This window comes from Amblyomma maculatum, chromosome 7 (genome assembly GCF_055883805.1).
Source record: "Amblyomma maculatum isolate TAMU_Amacu chromosome 7, ASM5588380v1, whole genome shotgun sequence".
Lineage (NCBI taxonomy): Eukaryota > Metazoa > Arthropoda > Arachnida > Ixodida > Ixodidae > Amblyomma > Amblyomma maculatum.
The window spans coordinates 122,801,338-122,821,285 of NC_139350.1; the positions used below are offsets into that span (position 1 = coordinate 122,801,338).

The window sequence follows — 19,948 nt, forward strand, 5'->3', positions numbered from 1 at the left end:
CAGAAGACATCACATACATTCGCATCGACGGATTGGGCATAGCTAGGTCGTGAAAGTCGCGCATGAGCAATCGGATGTCCTCACACAAAGTTCACTAGCACTTCACTATTCACATCACATATTGCATATTGCATGCGCGAGCATTCACGCGTTTCCGAAAGGCCATGGCTCAAGTCTGTGCTTGTTCTACGCGCCAGGCCAAATTTGGGACACGGGATAACGCGTCGGCGTTCACATTGCTTGACCTTTTCCTATGGTTCACCGCCACATTGTAGCGCAGTAGGGCCAGCGCCCATCGCGCGAGTTTTGTCCCATGAGGCGTACCCGTAGTGAGATAGGAGAATGGGTTGTGGTCAGACACCAAGTTAATCTCTGCCCCATACACGCAATGCTCACATATCTTAAGTGTCCAGATAATGGCGAATGCTTCCCGCTCACTTCTAGACCAGCGGGTCTGCGTTGGCATGAATCGGTGGAAAAGCTGTCGGCCTTTCCCGTCCCTCGTCTCCCATCTGCGCTAAACAAGCCCCCGCCCGACATCGGACGCGTCGGTGAACAGCCAATATTTCCTGTCAGTGTCGGGGAGGTTCAGCGTTGCTGCTTCTCACAGTGCTGACTTGAGCTTATCGAGCCCGTTTTGCGCTTCCAGACTCCACGTAATCGTGTTAGGTACGCCTCGCACCGTCAAAGACGTGAGTGGTGCGGCCACCTAGTTTTCAACGCAATCGCTATAGTACCCACTTAAGCCTAACAGACTCCGGAGCTGTTTCTTCATTGCGAGGGTTCGAGGCCCCGCATGGCCGATATCTTTTCTGGATCGGGCCTATGGGTACCGCCTCCAACTATGTGCCCTAAGTACTTAACGTGTGCCGGTGCGACCTGACACTTTTCCGGGATCACTTTAAGCTTCGCGTCGCGCAACAATCAAAAATGGTTTTCAAGTGTCGCAAGTGTTCAGCCCAAGAGGAAGAGAAAATGGCGACTTCATCGAGGTATGCGGTTGCATGAGCCTGATGCTTCGAGAGGAGGGTGTTCATTATCCGCTGAAAGGTGGCCGCGGCGTCCTTTAGCCCGAACGGCGTGACTCGCCAAGCATATACTGTCCCTCGTGGGTTACGAAAGCGGTCAGATGTTGGCTCTCCGGAGCCACCGGCACCTGCCAGTATCCGTGTTACAATTTGATAAGAGTTATATACCTAGCGCAGCCCACCCTCATGATTAGCTCCTTGGGGGGTGTCATTAGAAAGGCACCCGTGCGTGTCGGTGCGTTTAGAGTGCAATAGGCAACACACATGCGGACAGACTCATTCTTCTTAACCACATATACAACGGGATGGGCACACTCGCTTTCCACTGGATATACCAGCCCAAGGTCTAGCAAGTTGTTTACCTGGCGACCCACCTCACTCCTTAACTCCGGCGCGCGATACGTGAAAGTGCGTTTGAGCTGGTGTTCTTCGTGCAGCTCTATCTTATGCGCACCAACTCCTGCGACTCCCCGATGTCTCGCTGAACAAATCAGCGTAAGCGGCAAATACCTCCGAGATCTCGAGGCGGTTCTTAGTAGGTATAGGTGTGCGAGTTTCTCCGCAACTATTGGACAACCACCACATCTCTGAGGCCCAGACCGAGGGGTGTACTCGATTTCACCAAACTCCTCGTCTTCCTCGAAAACTACTTTGACGCGGCTGACATGTGCGTAGTAGGGTCGCAGCCTGTTCGCATGCACAACCGCTGTAGACTTCTCTCTGTCGATTCTGTACGAGTTCTGCCTCTTTAACGCGGCTACGACGAATGGGCCTAGCCATTTTGGGGACATTCTATGGTCAGGGTCTGTATCAAAGAGCAATACCTGGTCTCCGACGACAGAGGTCTTGCTCCACGCACGCCTATTATGCGCCTGCGCGTAACTTTCCTGACGTGCGCTAGCCGTCAAACCCGCAACTTCTGCTGCTTCTTCTAGCTGCTCTCGTAGCTATCACAAACACTTCGCGGGTTCTTCTCTGAGTGTGTTCGGGAGGGGTTTCTGGCCTGTTCATGTTCGCTGCAAAATCGCTACCGGTCCTATACACAAACGTCAGGTGGTGACGTCAAATCGAAGCGGTGGCGCTAGAGTCTGCAGTGACTTTCGCAGTGTAGATAAAAACAAGCCATCGGCTGCCTCACGTATGCTGTGCCGGCTGTGTTTACAGCGTCGTTCGTGACATGCCGACCAGTTGTGTGGCGGTTGATAGCGCCGAAAGGCACAAGAAGGGCGGCGGGATAAGTTTCCATAAGTTTCCTGTGGATGAAAAGCTCAAGAAGCAATGGATAGTTGCTGTAAAGCGGGACAAATGTACACCTTCGGCGACTGATCGGCTCTGCGGCCAGCATTTCATTTCAGGTAAATTTGGCACTTATTCTTCAGTTTTTAAGCTGCATGATCTCACTCCAATAGCCCATCAAGCTGCTAAAATCGATCCTTGCGATGTTTACGCGTTCGTAGACGTTGTGACCTTTGTAAACAACGCATGCAGTACCCGCACGGGATACATGCGTGTGCAGCCAAAGTACAATTCCAAGTTACTAACGCAGGGAGACCGTCGTCGGATCCACGCCAATCGGACTACGTGCCAAGCATCTTCGCGCACAGAAAAAATGACAGTAACGCCGTAGCGAGTCGTCTCCAGCGTGCAACACAGAGAGCCGCTGAACGAGATGTTGCCGAAGCAGCGTGGGACTCTGAAAGCGGTACGATACGTTGTGTTTCGTCTATTGCGACTTTCGCAAGCTTAAGCAAGTTACCTTGTACAGCAGCGGTGCATGGAGATGCTTAGAAATCCATGAGACATCGTTAGCCAAGTCATAGTGTTATTTCAGACTGCATAATTTTCTCATTGCAGGTTGTTCCGAAAATGACGTAACTTCACCAGATTCGCCTGCTGAAGTTCCTTCGGAGGCAGATGATATCGAGACAAGTGCGCACGATGACATGCCAGGTGAGACGCGAAGTAACTTCACGCTGCACACAATCCTCTTGGCAGCCAGTTGTCTTCATAATGGCATGAGTACGTCAGCGTCAGCTTTTTTTTTCGCACTGCTGCACGTAGGATTTGACTTACGCAAGGCAAGTTTCACATTGCCAAGAACTGCATAATTTTCTTATCACAGGTTGTTTCAAAAGCGATGAAACTTCACCAGTTAGCCTTTTACTGTTTCTTTGGAGTCTGGCGGCATTGGAATGAGTGTGCATGACAGGCAAGGTGAGGCACAAAGTTGAACGTTTACAAATAGCTCTAGTCGACAAATAGAAATAACCATTGTTTATGAATTGCAGAGTTTCATCTCTGTCAGGTTTTTTCTTTTTGCTTTGCTGTTGCGCATAACCATTGCTTAATCTTCTGATGGTAAGTTTCAGACAGGCAAGAGCGGATAAATGGTGTACATGAAGCAACAGAGCTCATAAAATTGCCTTTGCCATACGCTCATGCCAGTATGAGTACACCAGGAAGCAGTTCTGAGTTTTGTTTTCTAATATGATCACTAATTAGCAGTTCTAAGTTATATTGGTTGTCTAGTTGCCATTCTAATTTAGTTACGCTCCAGAAATGTTGGCATGATGTACAAAGAAAACTGTCTAATTTTCCCAAAGTCTTCTCATTACTTATTGCCCTTTTTCCTAGGCCACCTCCCTCCCCTTGTTGTGCCAGTTACTGTGCCATGCTACCTCTGCAGTGAGTAAATTACATTTTCAATTCTTTCATTGAAATCTAAAGTAAACTGAACAGGCTCCCCTTCTTTTTTTATCAGAGGCACAATATGACGCGCTTGAGATGAAAATCAAAATGCTGGAAACAGAAAATGAGAGACTACAGAGGGACAAAAAGTTCTCATTGCTGCAGCAAAGGATGGACCACAGAAGAGAATTCAAGACCAGACAGCAGCCTTTTCGGCCCAGGATTCGACCGAGCAATCTGTTCGCTTGTACGCAGGTCTTCCTAATATGTGGCGACATTTCTATTCATTATTTCTCTAGTACAAACAGCTGGAATGTATGCGCCTAGCAGGTGAAAGCTGGCTGATGTTGTACTAATGGTCTTAATAAAGCTGCGGCTTGCACTGCTGAATGCAGACCTTGGGTTTAGGTTTTGCCTTTCGGAGACAACAGTGGGCAGGGTAATGACAAACAACATTCCTCGGCTGTCAGTGCAGCTGAAGCGCTTTATTGTGTGGCCATCAAGACAAGATGCAAAAAGAACAATGCCTATGACAGTGCAGAGAAAGTACCCACAATGCATTGCTATAATTGATTGCACCGAGTGCAGGATACATAGACCCTTGGGCTTTTCTTCACGATCACAGTCATATTCACATTACAAGGGATCAAACACAAATAAGTTTCTAGTGGCAATAACACCATGCGGCGCAATCAGTTTTCTTTCAAAGTGCTGGGCTGGCCGATCATCAGACAAAGAAATTGTAACAAAGTGTGGTTTCATTGAACGATTGGAGCTAGGAGACGTAGTCTTGGCTGGCAGAGGGTTTTTAGCCAAAGAATATGTAGCAAGGCAGGGGGCTCAACTGGTCGTTCCACCATTCACGAGAGGAAAGAGGCAGCTGGCAGCTAAGGAAGCTGAAGAGACACGGCAAATTTCTAAAGTCAGAATACACGTGGAGCGCGCAATTGGCCGCATGAAAGTTTTTCATATATTGAGAGACAGAATGCCAATAACCCTTGTGAAGTATGCGACTGACATAACAATCATTTGTGCAGCCATCACAAACATGAAGCCTCGATTGGCATAAATGAATATTTCCACGCTCCACGAAGTCAGGTTACCTTTCCAAAAATTAACGAAGCATGCTGAGCAAATTAGAGGTATTTAACAGTTAGATACAAAATGTGTGCAGATAGTGGCATATCATGCATGACATTATAAAGCAGTAATTTTGGTCACTAGAAATGACGCAGTGTGCAAGGTAGAGACTGTTGCAGTGTCTGGCTAATATTTGCACTCTTGTCAAATTGTAATTTTTGATGCCAACAGTTGCGAAATGTGGGGTTTACCATCCTGAAGCGACACATGGGCAATGCCACAATGCGACACATGGAAGCGACACATGGGCATGGGCTTCCAGTTAATTTCAACCACCTGGGGCTTTTTAACATGCACTGACATTGCACAGCACACGAAAGTTTTCGCAATTTACCCCAATCAAAATGATTTTATTGCAGCCGTGAATAAGCACCGGGGGTTAGCAGCCCAACACCAAAACCAATCTCTTAGAACTTTTTATGCAGCAATAGTGTACAACAATTCAAACTAGCCCAGATGCTTATCTTGCACAGTGAGGAACTGTGATTGATTTTGCCTCCCTTGCAATACTTTGGTATCAGTCAAAATCTGGGTGTATGGGCCTTTGTGCTTTACCTCCATCAAGACTTTGCTACTTGTATGTAGCTTACACTGGACGCCTATCGTCCAGCTGAAAACCACATCTGACCTTTTCAAAGCCACGCTAGGTCCTGCAGGAGACCTACAGGGTTGGGACGGGAAGGGGGGGGGGGGAGGCAGGAGCACACCATTACCTGTCCCTCATATTCGTCAGCAGAACTGCCGCAGCAAATGTGGCATTTTCCTTACATGCCATCAATAACTGCACAAGATGCAGCCATGTAGAGTTCTTAATGTTTGCAGCTGCTGAAAATTTGCGGCACCCATACTGTATGCACTATGTGATACTGTATGTACTGTGTGATTAACATGTTTAACAAATAGAGCACGGCAACATTTTTCTAATGCTCTAATACAGTACCAATAAAATATATTCTCAAGCGTCTGTCTCAATAAAAATAATTTTTAAGTGAATCGCATACAACACATCAGTCAAAAGGCATTGCTGTTGCTCTGACAAAGAATCGAGAAAAAATAAATATGCACGTGATATCGTACCAAAGGTGACGTAAACATTCTTTGTATAGCGTTAAAGATGGTGTCATACATTTCGCTTCCCATTTAACATCCATCTACTGGTCAAGTTGGCTATTCTGGGATGGGGATTCAAAACCATGACATATGTAACTCCAATTGAGTGCTGTTTATTGCAAGTGTACGCATCCACAGAGAAGTTTGACAGATGCGGCACCTTTCCTATATAAACTAGTTTACATTGTAAATATATTTAACACTTTGCCAAACTCTGTGGCACTTTGTCAACACCAAAACCTCTTGAAATGAATTGCACTGTTAAAAGCACTATTGCATCTACTCTTAAGGTGAAGCTTAAACATGCTTCTAATTTCTTTAGCACAATGCCATGTCTACTGCACTTTCAAAACTAATCACATTTTTTTACATATCAGAATATTGCACTGTTAGGAAAGGAGTGTTTTATTTTCACAGGAGAGCTGGTAAAACATATGTTTCCCACACAGAACGGACTTTTTGAAGCAAAGGTTTGAAAAATTCTGCGTCTTATTTTACCTCACTTATTGCCACTTCATGTGGCAACCAAATGATGAAATGAGCAGTCTCTTTCCTGCACACGTGCAATTGAGTCTGCACTTGTGTGTAGTATGCATGTTTTTGAATCAGGTGGCCCTCATTGTTCAGGTATGGGGCTTCACGTACGCTGCGGTTAGGCTCCCTCAGGGGCCACGGACACTTGATTTCAGCTAGTCCCGCTCCATGGCAAGAGCAGCTCCACAGCCCATCAGGTGTTGCACCTATGAAGGGTGCCTGCAGAGACAGTGCATGTCAATGAAGCGTGTTAAACAGAACACCATCAGAAATTTAACTCAAAAGAATTTCAATCGGTATTTTCTTGCACACTTTAAAGAATGTGTTATGGTTGAATACTGCTGAGAACAAAGTAGCAAACGTCCTTCAGTGGAGGCCCTTCAACCAATAACATCAATCATCATTAAGTTGTGGTAAATTGCCTTACAGGGGACTAGCAGGTATGTCAGGATTAACCACAATGCCATGAAAATTGGACAATGATATCAGCTAGAGGGCTTTTTTATGAGAGGCATTGTCATTTCAATCTCTAATTGTGTCAGACAATAATTAGCAATGTGAACAATAAGGACAATGGGTGTTTTCCAGTTGAAGCCATGAGACCTTGTGTTGTAGCAGCTAAACAAGCAAACAACACATGCTAACTAAGCTGTCTTGGCAAGCCGTAATTCCTACATACCTAACACATGAATGCTTAAGATCTGTGCAACGAAATGCTTTAAGCACATCTGGAAGCGTTAAACTGATAAATCACAAAATATTACATAGCCTGCAAAGTACTAATAAGAAAGAATTGAATTGCCTGATCAGTGCTTAATATCTCAAAAACATACATCTGGGTCAATCACAAAGCCAATTTCGTGGAACTCAAAATTGGTGTGAAACATCTTCATGTGCTGAACGTATTGTTCCTTGGCAGTCCTTTCATTGTCTTCTCCCCAGTTCACAGATTCTACATTGAGACGCGGTCGCTGCTGCAAGACACTGTCCAGGAACCCAGCAACAGAGGCTGGTTTCAGTGTTGGGACCTGATGCAGAAAGTAAAATGGGGACAGTTAAAGCATTGACATGAAAAGTGGAACTAATGATTTGATCATAATCATGGTTTAAGAACATGCGGGAAAATAAAGAGGGGTCAATGGAAGAAGAGCAGTTAGACTGTGTTCATTACAGCCATTATCCTAGGGTTAATAAAGAGCTCAGCATAACACACTTAAACATAAGCTGCGGCTCAAACTATGTTTTAGTTTTTACTTGTCGGTTCACCTGATTGTGGTTTTTTGGTGCAGTGCATTTTTTGTTTGCTTCTTCTTCAGAGCTGTATACCAAACCAGAGTACCACGGGCTGATGCAAGGGCTTTGACCATTGCTCATTTGTTCTGTCACATTACTGGAAAATGATGTAGTTGTCAAGAAACTGGAGCCACATTTCTAATGCCACAGGAATAAGAGTAGAAAGCATAGAGCATGTGCACAAAGAGAGTCTTTTAAGGAACACTGGATAACAAAATTTTGCACTTGGTAGAAGTCAGGCATATGATTCTTCCTTGTTATGCCAATATATGTTTGTCAACAAGACACTTTTAAGGCTGAGATAATTGTATTCAATTTAAGGCTGAGATAATTGTATTCAATACTTGATTCAAACTTGTTATGTCCACAACAAAAGGCTGAACTGAACTGAAGTGTTCTGAACACTGTTCTGAAGTGAATGTAGAGATCAAAATGCTTCACCTGCCACCATTCTGCATACAATTTAAAAATTATGACGGGGGCCAACACTGCACTGCCACCCATTATAAGTTTCACGCCACACTTCATTTGTGTCAAAAGTGGTAGTACTGCTGTCTTTTACTCCTGAAATGAATTATTTGATAAAGCGACTGTTAGATTTTTTACCCAATTATCAGTTTGCACCTCTATCTCTTTACTTTATTGTCATAAATAACAAGTATAAAGGTCAACTTAGAAATTTGTGCATCAAAAATTTTACTTCACAACACCGATGGGGAGCTTGCAGTGTAAATTACACCAATATACCCTGTGATTCGTCCATACCGTGCCTCAAACCAGATGCGCGATTCAGAAGAAAGTCGAGTGCTTTTCTCTATTCTTTCTATTTCCGTCAATGGCAGGAACATGTCTTCCAGAAACGTGTCCCTGGTGCTGCGGCTTTTACGAGCATTTCTAGATTGTGAAATTTATGAGTCAAAGCAAATGTTTGTCATATCACAGTCAACAATCAAACTCACTGTTATGAAACAAAAAAATAATACATTAGAACTGCAATTCTTGTAAAGATAAAAGTAGAAATGCTTACATGCACAGCAGTAAGTGACAGTTCAATAAATGACCTAGCACAATGCAGGATTCGGTCAAAACAATGAACTTAAATTCCAGTCAACTGTCCTCCACACATTAGAGCAAGTAACTTAATGATGCACTTTACTTTGTAATGTCTACTTGGTATTTAGGAAATTGTACCTGAGAAATGTGAACATCTCCTCGTCCTCCGAGGCCGAGTCAGTTTCATCAGGGTCAAGTTTCGGCATGCTACGCAGAACAACTGCATGTGGATTAATACGCTTAAGTGTCTCAAGTAATCCTCGGTCACTGCTGTTGTACGTTTCTGCCGTGTGACAAAGTTGTGTCTTAAGCTTCTTTGACTTTTTTCCTGGTCTGCCAAGCTCAATTTGATCAATTAGAACCATTGTGATCTGCATGCAAAGCAAACAGAATTTTGTCAGTATTATTTTCATGCTTGGGACTCTGATAATAACGGTTTTTTAGGCTAATGATTGATATGGCAACCTTTTTTGAAGTTGCAGAGCTCCATGCACATGGCCGAGATGTGAAGGACTCGCCGGCTTCCGAGCGAGCAGTTGCTTCAAGGGCAAACAAGGTGGCAGCTACGTGGCTACAAACTTCACTTAGCCTGAAAAACAGACCTAAAAATTGTACTCTATACATTGAACATCAGTTATACAGGGCACAACCAATTAGGTGTCAGTGTTTTTCTCACACTTACCCGGCTTTGCATTGACAATGCGTTGCCAAGATGTGGCCGGACATAGAGTCTATGCAAACCCACGCATAATGGCCTTTTCCAGCTTGTGTTTGCGATGACATCACTTCAGCTCAATCAGGCAAGCTTTTCCTGTACTTGGTGCCCAGAAGCGGCACTTCCTAATGAATTCTGAAATATTTATCCATGGGCACAAAGTTATTCAATATTGGTCTCTGATGGAATTCGCATGCAATAAATCTTAGAGACAACAACTGCTGTTTATCTGCATTTATTCTATGAAATGAGACAAAACTGTTAGCTCAAGTGATAATGGGCAACTGCACTGTTTAACTGAAGCTGCTGCTTCAACACTTAACTGAAGTGCTTTGGGGAAAAGAACGTGGCAAGCCTTTTATAATATCTTCTTTTGCTGCAAGGTTTCTTAAAAGACTGATTTGTATATTTTTCACGCTGTACGGTACTGTGAAGAATGCGAAATCTGCCGAGCAGCTGTTGGGCTAGCCAGAATACAGTCGGCAAAAAAAAAATCCTAGTACTTGGCAAATGACTCTTACTGCAACTACGCTGCTGGTATGTTACTTTAAGATTTGGAAGAGGACTAAAAAGAGACATCGAAGTGCGAAATGCATGCAGAGGCATGTCAGCGGCATTCTTGAATACTTGATTATTTTCATCAGACTAGCAATGTTGCGAAAAGTTAACTTGTGTTGTTGCCTAGCTTGCACAGTTAGCTCGACGCACGCAAGCATTGAAGGTCCGCACGCAGATGCAGTGTCTCATGCACAGCAACAAAAGCAAAATAATGCTTGACACTTGTGCTCAGCTACTTAATTACGTGATCAATTACGGAAATTATGGAAACTCGCGAAAAAAAACATCACCGATGCACGAATATACAGCACTAACATGTGTTGGGACAAAACTTCGCATTGTATAAAAAGCAAATGCCATCTCAAAATGCACTCTGATCAAGCACAACAAAGTCGCTGAAATCATAATTAAAAAATAAACACATTATTACATCACAGCTAAAAGTTTCTTTGAAGCCCTAAAAACGGCTACGTGTTAGTGAAGGGCAAGGGGAAAAAGTGGATACCTCTTTATGAACCCGCGTTAACAGCGGAGCGAAACCTTGCCTCATTTCAGAAAAATGACAAAAATAGTGATTAGACATACCTGGCTCAAACTAATTGTAGGCCTCAAGTGCCTTGTAGTTCTCAATGTTTTCTGGGCTGAACTGGCTTGGCGAATACAGGAGGCACACCACAACGTTAGTCATTTGAAAGGGCGGGCAAAGCCGTTTTCCATCGTCGCCTTTCTTCCACTGGCACTCCGGTATGCTGTATGGATCGGGCAGTTGAGGACCGTAGACGACCAGTTTCTGTATGTACCTTGCTTTTTCTATGTCACTCAATCCATCGATATAATCGCCCATCGTAATGCGCAGTTTCCACGTGCTGCTGACAACGACCGCAAAACGAATCTGCCAGCTCGCTTGCAGCTGCCCGACGGACAGGTTAAAAACACAACACTACTTCCTAAGTAAGTGCTTAAGCGCCCCGGATATATAAAAATGCCGCGACACATTAACAAACAAGCTATAACGTTCCCGAGCGCAATTTCCTTCGAACTACAGCGTCGCTTGTTGCCGTAGCCTGTGTAGGCAGAATGGGCGGTCTGCTCTTTTTGCCTACACCCCGGTCGCTGCCGACCACAGCGCCACCTTTGTTTACAAACATGACGCTTGTCTATAGGGTTCCTACCATAAACAACTGGAAAGGCGTCACGCGTGTAGTGTCATGTACGCTTCCCTGTACGCTTAGAAAACGAACGGGACCAGTCTATCCCAGTTTTGGGATATTTCTCAATAACATAGAATAACATGTTCTTCAAAACGCGGTTCCACCTTTCTACTGTCCCGTTGCTCTCCGGGTGCTCAGGAGTCGATAATCGCGGCGCACATTCCAGCCTTGCTAATATCTCGCACGTTAGCTGCACCGTGAAGTTGGTTCCCTGACCTGAACAGACTACCTCAGGTATGCCCGTGGGGTTGAAAATCATAAGAAAGGCATCACATGTTGTCCTAGCGGCCAGGGATGGCAAACAGACCACCTCCGGCCATCGCGTGCAAGTCGACGAGGCCGAGAGCGTACGCATGACCCCTGCCTGACAGAACATCGAGCGGCCCGATTATATTGATATTTACAACCTGAAACGGATGGTCGGATCTAGTGAGAAGTGTGATCGGAACCCTTTCTTTAATTCGCCTGTCTGAGCGGACTCGAAAGCCATGACAGGTCTTGTAGTGTGGCGCCATGTCCCCTTCTATGCCTGGCCAAAAAAGCTGGTCTTAATCCTAGCCTTTGCCATTTTTGGGCACTAATGACCTCCCCAAAGTGACTCATGAGCAAGGAAGAGTACCTCTTCGTGCCTGCTAAGGGGGAGCACAAGCTGCTTCAGTTTGCTTAACCTTCACTTAACCTCCACCTGGTGTTGATTCGATTTGCGTACCTCGTCTAATGACTGGGGGTTTTTCATCTCTGCTGCAAGGGTTGCCTGCGAGGTTGCAGACGCTGATGTTTCGCATGCATCTGCGTTGGCTACTACTAATTCGTGAGCTCGAGAGCATTTATCCTTCTGCGCGTTTTGCGAAGCGCGAGGGCATTCCTAGGCCTGATGAAAGATGCGCGGCACTCATAGCACTGAATCTGACATTTACCATCACTGTTCGCGGCTTGCGGGGGTTCCTTCGGTTTTTCCAAGTACACAACAGCTTGTTTCGCTGCGCGCCCCTTGCCCTTGGCCGGTTCAAACGTCTGGAGAACGTAAGATAATTCATCCGGTTTTACCCACCTCTCCTCCTCACGAAGAAGCACATACTCTAAGCTCTCGGGGCTCAAGTGACCCTTTATCCGATCTGCAATGATCAAGGATACTAGGCCGTGCTTGGTTTCCACATCCTGTGACCGAAGGTAGTACTGAAAGTACGCCTTAGTGCGTGAAGCGAACTGTGCCCAAGTTTCATCGCGGAGTTTCGTCACGCGTTCAAAGCGTTCCATGTATTCTCCAGGGTTAAGCTTCAGCTCGTTTAAAACGGCTGTTTTTGCCGAGTCGTAGATGCCACACCCATCGTCCCTGAGGTAACGGAGACAGTACCTGACAAGGACAACCAGTGCGGGCATAATTAAGTGGACGCGGTTTTCGTTTGGCACCTTGTACCTTCTTGAAAATGCTCTCGACTTCCTCGAACCATAACGGCGCGCCTGCGTCGCACGGCAGCTTCAGACCCTTAAAGACTTTAGCACATTGTGAGACTGGGTCGGGCCCCATTCGATGATGATGGTCAGTGTGTGACCCCACAGAAGTCTGCCCGCCTCCCGTCATCGCCACTGCAACCGTTGGATCTAGCCCAAGTTTTTGTAACTCTAGGAGTTCCTGTGACGGAATTGTGAGTTTTTCCAGCTCAAAATATAGTTCCATGCGGCAAATTGCAATCGCATCGGATACCGACCTCTCCGCTACTTCACGTACCGTTCCTGCTACAGGCTGAGATGTCGCGTGCTGCACTGCTCGCTATCATCTGTTAAATCTCACCCTGCCACTCTCTTGCCTACAATCTCCATCAGGCTCCGTATCAAAACCGTACGCCACTCACACTTGAGCCATAGTCACTTCAACAAAGCAGAAGAAATCCCGCTTACTTGCGCTGGTGTCGCCAGTTGGGGCCTCCGTCCCTTGGTGTCGCAGCCTCGTCGGAGTCCTTCTCCAGAACGCTACCTCTGGTACGGGACCTGGATTACCTTGCTGCCTAAGGCTAGACGTAGGGACTCTTGTTGCCAAGTGGGTTCCCAGGACCTGGGATCTCTGGGTGATGCTCTTGGTCGCTGGTCGCCGAACCCTGCGCCAGTGATGATAGTTGTCGCCTTCCGAATGTTCAGAACAGTGAGACGAAGGAATATGCAAGTCAGCCAGTCTTGATGTCGAATGAAGAGGGAAGGTATATTTACAGATGATATACAAAAGAGAACTGAATTTACAGTGGTGGCCTCACACTGAAGCTGTCACCACACTAGCGAACGCTACATCACATGTACAACCTATCTCACACAGAGAACCGCTTAGCTTCCACTAGGAAAGCTTACGTGCCGAGCACGGAGTCGCCAGTTGTGCTCGGCCAGACAGAACTCCTCAACCGAGTCTAATGGCTGCTTTTTCATGGCGGCAACAAAGACATGAGGGCGGTCGCTTGACATGATCCGCCTCAAAATTACGCAGCCAATCAAACCCATTGATCAAGAAGACTCAAACTCGGTGAGTTGGCAATAATCTTGGACTCGGGTCCTGAATTGTTAAAAATAAAAACACAGCATACACGCTGCACGCTCTCTTCAAACCTTTTCCAACCGGCGCTCGTCCTCCTTTTTCTATACCACGGTCCACATGGGCAACCAACCGTGCCGCAGCCGTATTTCCCGAACAAGCGCCGCGGGAAGGTTCAGGACGAGTATGCTATCCCGTTAGCCACAGGGGGGCAGGGTAACACTTTCGTCAGTGGTCATTAGCGGACAGGCGCGTCGCCGTCGCTGCTGGCCGCACCTGGAGAGGCGCCGCGAGGGGGGGGGGGAGGAAGGCCGGATCGCGCTTGCGTTTGGGAGACAGCTCGAAGCGGCTCCATTACAAACATCATTCCTGCGTTAGCCGTGCAGCGGGAGGCCATCGACGAAGGTACACTGTAAAGTGTTCTGGGGTGCGCTTCCAATTTTCGGGCTGAATACAGTACAGCTGGGGTGTCTTCGAGACGCCATATGTCGAACAGCTCTATCAAGTGGCGTGCCTTCGTTAGCGGCGCCGCGTGAGGGATCGCCGAGAAAGCTGCATGCAGAGTGTTTCCGGGAAACGGGCTTTCCCGGGTAAATGGGACTGTATCTATTGTCGCGTCTTCAAACGCCTGAGTGGTGAGAAAAGCTAATAGAAGAAAATGAAAACAAAACACTGCAATCCTGGCTCTGTTGGGCAGGGCCCGTCCGACCTGTCGACGTGGCGCGGGCTACGCGTGTAAGCGCCAATAAACAAACAAAAAAAGAGCTGCCGTTCATCGCGGACTTACAGACGCACTCTCTTAAGTATTAATTAACAACCTCCACCAGCATGCCTCTGAAGTTTATTTATCGCTCCTAAATTAGTCCTAACTTTAAATTATTTCGAGTTCGATTCATCCTATTATCTGCAGATATGTAACCAGCATGGTAACTCCGTTTTCACCGACGTACCCGAATATATTCATGGGAGTTCTAGAAGCCAATATACTAAATTTATTTCCGTAAAAACAAATTCTATACCTTCGCTATATTGAAGATATTTTCATGATATGGCAGCGTGGATCTGAATGCGTCCAGTCGTTCATCTCGCATCATCACAGTAGCATTAAATTCGCTTGTCAGTCGTCGTAGCTCAAAGCCAATTTTTTCGACATCACGGTGTCAGTGGAAAATTGAAAACTTATTTGGCATCCTCTCCATTTGATTTCAAGCATTTTCATTTCTCCAATATGGTGCAAGTTGTATCCTGCATCAAGTGCGAAACGTTGACAACGCGTACTGGTCTCATGTCAAAGGGAATATACCTAGTAGCTAAAAAGCAATTTTGAGCTGGATGACGGCATGCGTCGTCAGGCTAGATTTATGACTGAGTTGTATTTCAAACACTGACTTACCTTCTTCAGAGAGAAAGAGCGGAACACCGCGTAATGCAGCCCGTGAATATTCTTAGCCATTTTTTTCCTAACTACATATCATGTACTACTATTGTAATGGCTTGTAATTATGTGCTTTTGCTATTGTTCCAAGTTAACGCTTTCTCTTTCCACTCCTGCAATGTCCAAATGTTATTGCATAGCAGTATTTGTAAATAAAAATAATAAAGCACCCTGGCCTTGTTAAAAAGCCCTGCCTACTAATGTTTCTTTGAGTTCTAAGTTTTTCGTCCTTCTTTTCTTTTTGTAGTCGGCGCGCAGTGATCAGAGACTTACTACTTTTCTTAGTGACAGCCATCATGCGCATTTTTCCCTATTATTGCGTAAGCAATACAGCCCCAGGTTTTGAGCCGTCGCGTAACCCTGCGGACGCCACGCTTGACTTAGAGCCGCAGCTGCGTCGACACCGGAACCAACCGCGCCGTAAGGGAACGGAGGAAGGGGGAGTGTTAGCAATAGAACGAAAGCTGACGCAACGCTCTATCCAGTCCTCTCGCACTTCACACTGCTGGCGTTCCCCGAATCGCACTCTCTCACCGCATGCAATGCAAGCAAGGCCCGATGTTGCATGCGCGCGTCGAAATCCAGGCACGTGCGCCAAAGCGATGGTCGGGACGCACCCCTCAGGGTCCAAGAGGCGGACGGCCGCCGCCCAGGGTAAGGAATTGCGCAGCAATAAAATAAGCAATAAAAGAGGATCGCTAACAGGAGTGAAAGTGGAAAGAGAGAAATAGGAGTTCGCGTCGGGGTAGATCAGTTGCTATGCAGTCTTACAAGGAGAAGTATCGGCGATGCTACACTACATGCCGAACCTTGAGCGCAATATCGCAGTATTGCTTGCGCAACTTACCAGGTTTAACCAGAGCTAAGCTACTGCCATTGTTTTACACAGTAATTGGTTAACTTTTCGCCCGGGATCTCGCCCTCCTCTCCAGCTGCCCCCCCCCCCTCCCCCCCGAAAGCGCGCTGCACCCGGTGCGGTCCGCACCTTCTATTAACGCCACTGGTATGACTCCCACCGTCCCAACGATCTATGGCACACGCTTTTTCCATTTCGCCTCTTTGGTGCGTTTTTTGCTCAGCCTGATGCAGCCGAAAGCGAAGCGTGCAATCAGCAGTGTCATGTTGGCGATATTCAAAACAGATACGAACTGTGCTGCAATCTGACAAAAAAAAAAAAGATTTTTTAAAGCAAAAGGAAGCGCGAAGTACAGCTGCCAGAATGGTTGTTAACCGGAATGCTCGACAGCGCACCCTGGAATCCACGACGCTAGCTCCGCAAAGTGTTCGCCGCTGGAGCCGAGACAATGGCCTCGGAATGTTTGCGACGCTGAGAATAGCTTGAGCGCAGTTTTATTATATGACTCGCATTATGCTGTCGGAGTGAGCGCGATCTTGATGCGCTCTTGTCGCCCCGTTTCGCTTATGGTTGACGTCAATCACAAACATGAAAAATAAGTTAGTTTGTTATCTTGGCAACCCTACAAGGGCGTGCGACTGCCGGCGTACCTTCAAGGTTAGCCTCGAAGCTCACAGAGGAAACTTGCAAGCCTAAAAATTTGAATAACTCATAATGAGCTCGCGTTTGCACTGCTTTTTCCTTAGCGTTTTCTTTCAAGCGGCAGCTTTGAGGCCGACTTGAAGACATGCGAGCAGCCACACGCTATTCCGGTTTGCCGAGATAAGCAAACTGCAACGTGTTTTTTGTGCGCTAGCTTGCGACCTCAGCCACGAGCGAAACATGGTGACACGGGACCATCAAAACAGTGCTCGCTCCGACGGCGACAGGGTAGACCTCAAGGTAGCGAAACTTGGATAGAGCCGTATGGGGACCGACTGAGGATGTATGCTAATACAAAATACGAACAGAAAAACAAGACGTCATAGTGACGGATATTCAGCGTAGATTTTGATTTTTTTTCTCGTAAACACGAAAGACAAGGCCAAAAACGAAGACTAAACGATGCTCGGCCAAGTCGGCAAGAAAATTGACCCCGTAACTGTCGTGGATAGTTTGACAGAAAATTTGGCAGACAATTTAAGGCAACTCATGGTGTTGTATGGTGTCTATACGTAGCCTACTTGTCCAAAAATCGTTCCGTCTCAGTCGTCGTTGGCCTTGCCGTTCTGTGCGAGTCATGTAAATGCATGCAGCTTTACACCGCTATACTTACATCCATGTTCATTATTTAGGCATGCACTGGCCTGATGAGTCATAAATGCGCTGTAGCGTTTGCACACAACAAAAACACAAAGGCAGAATGGAGTACCGGAAAAGCAACAGCTGTTTAATGTCAGCTGTCGGACGTGAGCAAGTAGCAACTGTAGAATATATACCATGCGCAGTGTCTGCCGGGCACATTCTGCATCGAACGCTGACGAAGACGCCGACACGTGCCTGTACCGATTAGACGCTATAAAAGAGCACAGCTTCCATCAGTAAACGCTCATTCTGTTCTGACCTGCCTTGACTAACTTGGTGTCAGAAGTGCGCCGGCTGTTGGCGTTTCAAGCAGTGTATTAAAGGAGAAACAACAAGACGCCGCTAACCGTCAGGAAGGATGAAGTTACTCAACCTGCTCAATAGACATTATTTTGTCTGGGAACATAGCAAAGAAGTGGTCGTTGTTTAGACAGAAGTTCGAGCTCTTCCTGAATGCTACAGCGTCTACCAAGGAAGCAACGACAGAAGCGGCTAAGATAGCTCTGCAGCTGAGTGTTACTGGGGACGAGGCCTTAAGGTATTTAACAACTTCACTTTCTTGAAGGAAGGGAGCAAAGACGTCTATGCAACTGTTTAAAGAAGTTTGAAGTTTACTGTCCAGAGCAGCGGAACGAAGTTTACGAGAGATATATGTTTCATACAAGAATCCAGGCTAAAGGCGAACCCATTGAACATTTTGTGCGCGACCTGTGAAAGCGAGTCCAGTGTTGCAATTTCGCATCATTGAATGACTCGATGATCCAGGACCAAATTGTGTCCGCCATAAATTACCCGAAGCTCCGGGAGAAAATGATCAAAGTGAAAGCCCTTACGTCGCTTAAGGCAGAACAGATCTGTAAAGCTGCTTAATTGCCAGCCCAACAGAAGTTGGGCTGACAAAGAAAGGCAAGTGGCTTTGGTGAAACAGTGTTCACGATTTCGTTACGGCAGATGAAATCGGATGCACGAGCGGAACAAGTGTCCAGTGTTTGAGAAGACATGTTTTGTGTGCAAAGGGGCCAATCATTTCGCAACCTGCTGCCAGAAATAACCTGCATTCAGTGCAGTAGGTCAGGAGGAGGACAGGTTCGAAATCCTCAGTATCAGTGTCTGCACTGTAGAAAGGACAGTGATTGGATAGTGGCAGCCGAAGTACCCAACCAGAATGTTGTTTTCAAAGTGGGCACTGGGTCTCAGGCAAACTCGCTGCCTATTCAGCCTTTTGTAACTGCAAATAATAGATTTTGCTGTAGCCAAGCAGCTTCATTCTTCGGTCGTACAGTGGGACGTGATTAAACGCTTTGGAGTGGCGACCTTACTAGTGGTCATGAACGACAAGTACGAGACTTTCACTTTGTTCATCGTAAAGAAGAGAAACCAGGAAATACTTTAACTACAGGAAACGGAGACGCTACGACTGGTAGTTCGTTCAATCTAAGCCATGGACGACGTGCGTTCTCGAAGAACGTTGCGAGAATTCCGCAGCTCTTTCAGGGTACCGACTGTGTAGCGCGTCCCTACCGGATGATCCTGCGCGAAGATACAATTCTGGTGATACAGCCAGCGCGAAACGTTCTCTTAGCGTTGGAACAACCACTGCGAGAGGAGTTGCAATGCACGGAAAAGGCCCACATATTCAAAGAGTCAAAGAGCCAACAGAATGGGTGAGTCCACTGGTCATTGCCAAGAAGATGGCAAACCGAGGATCTCCATCGATCCCAAAAATATTAACCAGTACCTGAAGCGGGAACACTATCAGATGGCGAAGCGTGATGATATTGATGCAGAGCTCGCTGCTAAATACTTCTCCCGCCTCGATGCGAATTCAGGATTTCATCAAATTCCATTGGATGTGGCCACGTCAAAAATTTGCACATTTGCTACACCTTTCGGGTGGTATTTCTTGCTGTCAAAATCGGCGCCAAAGGGGTCGGCGGTCATTGCTGACTTCTCAGATGGCATAGAGGTACATGTGATTGGAGAGCACACGGATCTGGTGAGCCGAAAAAGCCTGAATCGACTAGTTGAGGCCACTGCAAGGGATCCTAATCTGCAGTCTGTTATACGTCACAACAGAGCGGTGACCTGGTTGGCAGCATGAAGCCATTCGCTGTAGAGGTCTCTCGTTAAGGAATTATGTTAAGAGGAACCAAGGTAGTCATCCCAATGTCGCAGAGGACGGAAATACTTCAACGTCTACACGAGGGTCATTTGGGCTTAAGTAAAGAGCTTGACAGCTAATGTTCTGTCCCGGCCTCAGCTCCGATATTGAGTGGATGTTAAGCAGCTGCGCTGTCTGCAAAAAATACGCGCACAAACAATACTGGGAGCCGTTCGTAATACAGCCAACACCCCACTACCCTTGGCACAGAGTCTGCGTCGATATCCTCCATCATGGCGGTAGCTCTTACCTGTGCGGGTACGATGCTCTCTCCAACTTCCCAGACCACAGCTCGCACAGTTAT

At 46.5% G+C, this 19,948-nt stretch overlaps 2 pseudogenes across 1 annotated transcript; one reads left to right on the plus strand and one right to left on the minus strand.

The window, feature by feature from the left end:
- The first annotated feature begins 1,214 nt into the window (after nt 1-1,214).
- LOC146184597 (uncharacterized) lies at nt 1,215-4,843 on the plus strand (annotated as a pseudogene).
- A 1,812-nt stretch (nt 4,844-6,655) lies between these two features.
- Nucleotides 6,656-11,180, minus strand: LOC146184598 (uncharacterized; annotated as a pseudogene). The gene is made up of 7 exons (XR_014708423.1): nt 10,705-11,180; nt 9,529-9,696; nt 9,312-9,435; nt 8,985-9,217; nt 8,531-8,687; nt 7,334-7,528; nt 6,656-6,706 (listed from the first exon to the last, which is right to left on the minus strand). The product of XR_014708423.1 is annotated as an uncharacterized LOC146184598 (transcript).
- Between the last annotated feature and the right edge of the window lie 8,768 nt (nt 11,181-19,948).